General features: G+C 45.4%; 1 pseudogene; it reads right to left on the reverse strand.

The window, feature by feature from the left end:
• Positions 1-4,711: 4,711 nt before the first annotated feature.
• LOC120844415 lies at positions 4,712-6,077 on the reverse strand (annotated as a pseudogene).
• Between the last annotated feature and the right edge of the window lie 286 nt (positions 6,078-6,363).

Consider the following 6,363-nt stretch of genomic DNA (forward strand, 5'->3'; position numbering starts at 1 on the left):
CTTCGAAAATTACGCCCTATTAGTCTCGAACTAAGAATACTGCAAAGTGGCGTGCGCAAAAGACAACATAAAAATGGTAAGTCTATAGCTGATCTAATACTCATATCAAAATAATTTATACAATTGATAGACTTGCCATATTCATGGTGTCTATCAACAAGCGCCAAGTGCGCCCCGCCACTCGGCTTGGTCGTCTGCGTCAGCGCCCGCCGTTGACCCTGGCAAGTTTCTTGTTCCTATTTTTTAGAGAAAGGGAGCTACGCTTTGTAATTTTACTAGAAAAAAACGACCTGTGAAATACACCTTTGACGAAAAGTTTAGATTGCTACGTGCAGGCTTCGAGGTTTAAGGTTCATTTTAGATCGAGGCTAATGACTTGGGACACCCTATATTTAAAAAGAAACGAAAAACGAGTGCACCAGAATGACGTATTTTTAAAGTTTTCGTGTATGTAATGTTTGGTGACACCTACTACGCAAACTAGAAATACAAGAAACCTCAATTATTTCTCACTTTTAATAGATCATGGGAACTATTAGTGAAATATGTTGTCAGCATTGTGAAGGTCAAATTTTTTGCGTAAATGATTCGCAAACAAGTTTACTTTGAAGTCTTGTCACTAGATTTCCAAGCCGTTTTCCACAAAAAATTTAATAGCTACAGCATTAGACGTTATGTCATATATTCTTATTAAAACATTCTTTCGAAATATATATATTATCCCTCTCAGACGGGCTAGTTTAGTGTTACTACAAGCGAGTGCACTTCGCCCTTACTGTTACTATGGTGGTGCCACTTGGACACATTCGGTGAGACTCGCTGAGGAACACACTTCCGATGAAGTGAGATCGGGGAACACACTACGTTCGCTCCGGTAGACGGAGTGTGTAATCTCGATAGGAGTGTTCGAGGTGTAAAAATAAACGTAACATAATAAACTAACGACGCGTCAAATAATATTATTCTGATAGGACTAATATTAGGCGCGAACTTGTTTTCTGTTGGCAAGAAAGTAGTGCATTGTAGAAAAACAAGCAGCTAATCTATAAATAGTTTCGAGCCTTCGCCCCTTCATGACGGCCAGCGACGGCCGTGTTTTTGTTCTGAATAAGCGACCGGTCAACGCATCAACGCCTCCTTTATTTTTTGGACCGGTCTGCGAGCTCGTGACTGTGACTGCAACGTGTGCTGCGGAAAAGCACGAAGGCAACAACGTACGAGTACCATGGACGCAGCAGGACATTCCTGAGGTGTACGCAGCGATTGATGAACAATTGTGTGCGATAAAGTTCAAAAGGAGCACAAAAAAAAAGGAAAAAAAAAAGATTGAGAACCTTGGCAACAAGTACAGGTTGGTGTTGCTTTTTGCTATGAAAGTTGCCCCTTTTTGATCTCACGTAATGATGATATGAAGCCCGTTTCGTTGTATTCATATTTAGATCACTACAGAGCAACCCGACTTTGTGGGAAAAGATGCAAGGCTTGCATATTATGTTACCTTCTATCGCTACTGCCAATGCTTCGTGATCCGAGAGTAGTTTGATAGCTCTCCCCTTCGTTTAGCTGCCATGTCACTCTATTGTCTGTTCTGCAGCTGGAATGCTAGGAATGATAGCACGTTTAAACAGAGCTTTCCTGAGTCCCGCTTACTTAACATGCTTATTACAGCGAAGCTGTTTATGGCTAGGGTTTCGTGGATTTTTCGTGTGCGTGACCAAAAACTCTACGCTCGCACGGCCACACCCGCCGCAGGCGCACGCCTTCCCCGTATAAAATATTCGAAGTAAATAAACAAAATAAAGCGTTGACTAACGCGCATGCAAGATGCCATTTGTTTTATGCTTTTGCTTTAGAACAGTCACTGCCGCAGACGCCGGCACGTGCGGCTCGTGGAACACCATTCCCTTCATTCTCTTTGATGCTTGGGTAATTTATCAGTAGGCCTATTCAGTAGATTAGTTATCAATAGGCACCATTTTTAATATCAGTATACTTTCAGGTAGATAATAAAGGTTTCTTAAAGATTTGCCGCTGTGCGACCCGCGTCGGCCATGTCTACGCTCGCACCGCCATCTCTCTGTCGTAGTTCCAAGCGCTTCTGTGCCTAGTTTCCTTTCCTTCCGCTCTCCCGGGGTGGCGGAAACGTCGCGCGTGTCTACTTTCCGCCGGGTGGCGGTCCCGTTGCGCGTGTCTAGTTTCCTCCGGCTCCTCGGGGCTGCTTTGTGTCGTGTGTTAAAAAGCTTCGCTGGTCAGCCACCTTCACAGAGTGGAATGACTCATGACTTTTTTTGCTCTCTTTTCAGATCCAGACTAGAGGATGGCTCTATTGCACTCTCAAGAAAAAAGGATGTAGAAGGGTGTATCGTTACATCCTTTGTCCCATATAATACACCCCAAAACTTCAATTCGACGCACAGCGCCCTACAGTCGAACAGACGGCCCGACATTTTACAAGAGGCTTGGTAGTCGTGTGGTACAACGTATTAAAATAGCTAATGTACGTTTTACTGACCACAAAAAAAAAAATCGTTTTTTTTTTTGGCCGTATGACTGTAAAAGCTCGGTGTTTTCTTCATGTGGTCTTTGATACGTACTTTAACTATTTAACAAGTTGTACCACACGGCTATCACGCCCCTCGTAAAATTTCGGGCCGTCTATTTGACTGTAGGGCGCTGTACGTCGAGTTGAAATTTTGGGGTGTATTATATCGGACGAAGGGTGTAACGATACACCCTTTTACACTCTTTTTTCTTGAGTGTGTGTGTGGAATTCACTCAGTGGATGTGATGCAGCCATAACAGTCAGTTCAGCGGCTTCTTTTGGTTGAAAGCATTTTTATAACCGTGATGTTCTGCTTGGCAAACTTGGTCTACAAGATCTATTTACCACAAGACTGTCACGCAATGTGATATTTTTGCACAAAATACTTCACAGCAACAAACAATATTAATATCTTTATTCAACCCTGGAAGATTGCAATTGAACACCACGGAAAGGCAATTGGCCGATACCTGAGGCTTGTGGTGCCGCACTACTACAGCTTTTATGTAGCGTGGACTTGAATGTACCTGCTCGTAATCACAAGAATGCAGACATGCGTGAATAATTTTAGTCATGAAAATCTCGGTGTTTTTTAGAACTATGCTAATTTAAAGTGCAAACTGCTCGAGATGATTTACCATCTTTAGATGTGCATTTGTTCTTTTCGTCTGGTTGTCATTTGCGTATTATTATTTCTGGTTGAGCGTGTATTATGCATCTATTGTTATTTTTACTTGTGCCACAGGAGAGGTCGCTTATGGGAAAAAAAATAAAGACATGATTACGATTAATTGTTTACTTTGCTTATAGGCTTCTTAGCCGGAAGAACCCGGAACTAACTCGCCCCCATCAAAGAAGTGGCCAACAAGTTCCGGCTTTCTGCTACCCTCACCGCTTACTACTACTACTACTACTTAGCCGGAAGAAGACGACGGGTACAGGTGGGATAACGTGGAGGCTCAATTGGACCTGCACCGTTTTTTGGGCTCCTTGCCTGCAAACGTGGAGGAGTCCGGATGTAGTGGAGGTGACTCCGTTGAGCATGTGAGCACATTCCTGGGGCAACCACTTTTCTAGGAGTACACAGACCCACAGAAATATCAACTTATTTTGGGTATAAGGGTGGATTGCTGGCCTAGTTGGTTGTTGAACGACATGATTAAAGAATAGCGCAAAAAGACGGGACAAAAGTAGGAGCACACAGGACGGACGTTGGCTGACCTGACACCCAAAATTTGCATGCAGGCAGATGGCTCAAAAACCATTGGGCTAGAGGGGCCGCTCTGTGATGTACTTCGCCTGGACGAGATTTTCCCGGTGGGAAGTGGCACCATGTAAATCTTGCACTGCGGCGCATGTAGCTCATCGTTCCCGTTTACTTCTTAAAACTGGAGACTAGGTTCCTGTTAAGCGTTAATATTGATGGGCATATTTTCTCTGCTCTGACGCACATATGCATTCTTTTAGATTTTTCATAAAATGGTCAGCGGTGACGCAAGCGAGGACGGAGAGCGGACCCCTCAAGATGGTCCCACCAGTGAGCCTGCATCAACTGGTTAGCAAGCCTCAGCTGACGAGTTACCAAACTCATCACCCCCACAATTAGGCCAAGGCGGGAAGCAGCGGAGAGGCCAGCATAGCCAAAGAAGCGTCAGGCTTCACACGTAACCGTCTTGGCGCAGCTGCTCGAAGAACAGCGGTGGCTGCGTTATTCCTAGGAAAAATCTCGCTAAAAAGAAGTGGTTACACGCAAACGGCAGCTAATACCCGTGCCACACGGGCAGCTCGAATCTATTTATAACGAATACCATTTGTGTGATCGACGAATCTTCTCGCAATCTGTCGCGCGTGGAATGCGCCCCGCCCAGAGTGTCGCGCGCTGATTGACCGTCCGCTTAAATGTCATTCGTTCTAAATGGCCTTCGAGTTGCCCGTGTGGCACGGGTATTAGGCGCCAATATCGTGCAGCAGAGAGGGAAGATCGTTTGATCGACATCCTCACTAAACGTCTAACAAAATAGAGAAAAAGCACCACAGCTTCCAAGGATCGTGGTATTTATTTGTCCGATTGCATTGATGTCGATTGTTTGTGTTGTCCACTGGCCACTCTAATTGTGCCTAGTACGGTATACGCATAGCTGCTTCCACATGTGTTGTTAATTGGCTGCTCTAGCTGTTCCCGGTGTACACTGAGCCCAGATCCAGAAGTAGTCTGGCATCTTCGCCTCTTCCATTACACACGTCAGTGTTGCGAGCCGGCTGTGCATAGAAAGTGTCAAGCTCACGTGCTTCTTGCTCCCACTGCTATTCAATTCTGTCCCTGAATTTCTCGCAGTTGTAATGAAGTATGCATGCGGCCCTAATTCCTCGCTTTCCGGTTTGCGGGTGGCATTCCATTCTCTTCATAATAAATCGGACGCGAGCTTTCAGTCTGCCAAAGGCACTTTCTACTATTCTTCGCGTCTTTGAGAGGTTTTTGTTGAAGACAGCTTCACGTGTCTCGCTTGAAGCATTTGCGTACGGATTTAGCAGGTGTGATGTGCCGATTAATTTGGGATAATTCAGGATATATTTATTAACTGTTAGATCCGATCGGTTGAAATGCGTCTTGTTTGGTCTGTGACCGCACCTAGTCTGTTCTTTTTCAGGCGTCACGCTCTTCTCCGTGGCTCGCTCTTCCCCGCCTGCGTCTCCGGTTGCATCCGCCCACCGTTGCCTGGCTATAGGTCGTCTCGGCTATACGTAACGAACACGCACACAAAACACGGCAACAGGTGTGTAGTCAATGGGAATGCTTGGTCGCACAAGACAACTGGTTCTACAACAGTACCTTCAATCACTAGCACAGGAGGCTGGAAGTGGTTACCGTCAACAATCGAGCAGTCTTGAACGTCCGTACACGTTGGTGTCATGGCGCCTGCCGGGGCTTCCCAAATTTATGCACCTGAAAAGGTTCCGGTGGTCCACCAACGCCAAAAGGTTGATACTATACCTGCGTTGATAAAAAAAGGAGAATAGACCAATAAACATAAAGACAGCATGTTTCAGATGTAAGGAATAATGTTTAAAAATAATTCACTGCCGCAAGAGAAAACAAAGCACAGTTAAATGTTTTTATATAACCTAAAAATAATTGTTATGGCTCAGAGCTGTGCACCTATACATTGTTTTCTAAATTTAAGGATGATGTCAGTAAGCACCATATAGCAAGGATCTCTCATTTCGCTCCCAAATTCGTAAATATATCGCAGATTCCAGTCTGTAGACCAATACTTATCCTAGCTCAAACAAGTAATGTGAGAGAAAAAAAAAAGAAGAAAATCTACCATCCCTTGTAGTTGTGGTAGTCTGTTGCATGCTCTTTGGGTGGCCACACTCGAAAGTGGCAGCCGCCCAGGGCACCGATAGCGTGCGGGAATCCAAAAACAGCGAAGAACTCGCGCATGTGTGCCGCCTTCTCGTCCGAACGCACCATCCAGAGCCAGTTGACGTCCAGCTTTTGAATCACGGCGTCGCAGGAGTCCTTGTACAGCATGTTTACAGTTGAGCGACCGATTTCGAACAGGTGCGCGATTTTTTGTCTTCGGTACGATACAAGCCTACTGCCACTCGCTTCTCACGGGAGATTGGCTCCCTCCTACATAAGCTGGAGGCACCTGCATGACTCCACCAGAAATCTAAAGGTGGCAAGAGAGACGCGAAAGGCTTGCTTGAAATAGAACTCGCCTAAGTGGGGCAAGGTGTTTTCGAACCACCGTTCGTTGCTCTGCAAAGTTTGCCGTTCTCGACTGATGACGGGTAGGCCGTTAGCAGTGAGAGCG

The sequence above is a fragment of the Ixodes scapularis genome, unplaced genomic scaffold (assembly GCF_016920785.2).
Source record: "Ixodes scapularis isolate PalLabHiFi unplaced genomic scaffold, ASM1692078v2 PGA_scaffold1__304_contigs__length_218370807, whole genome shotgun sequence".
NCBI classification, from domain to species: domain Eukaryota; kingdom Metazoa; phylum Arthropoda; class Arachnida; order Ixodida; family Ixodidae; genus Ixodes; species Ixodes scapularis.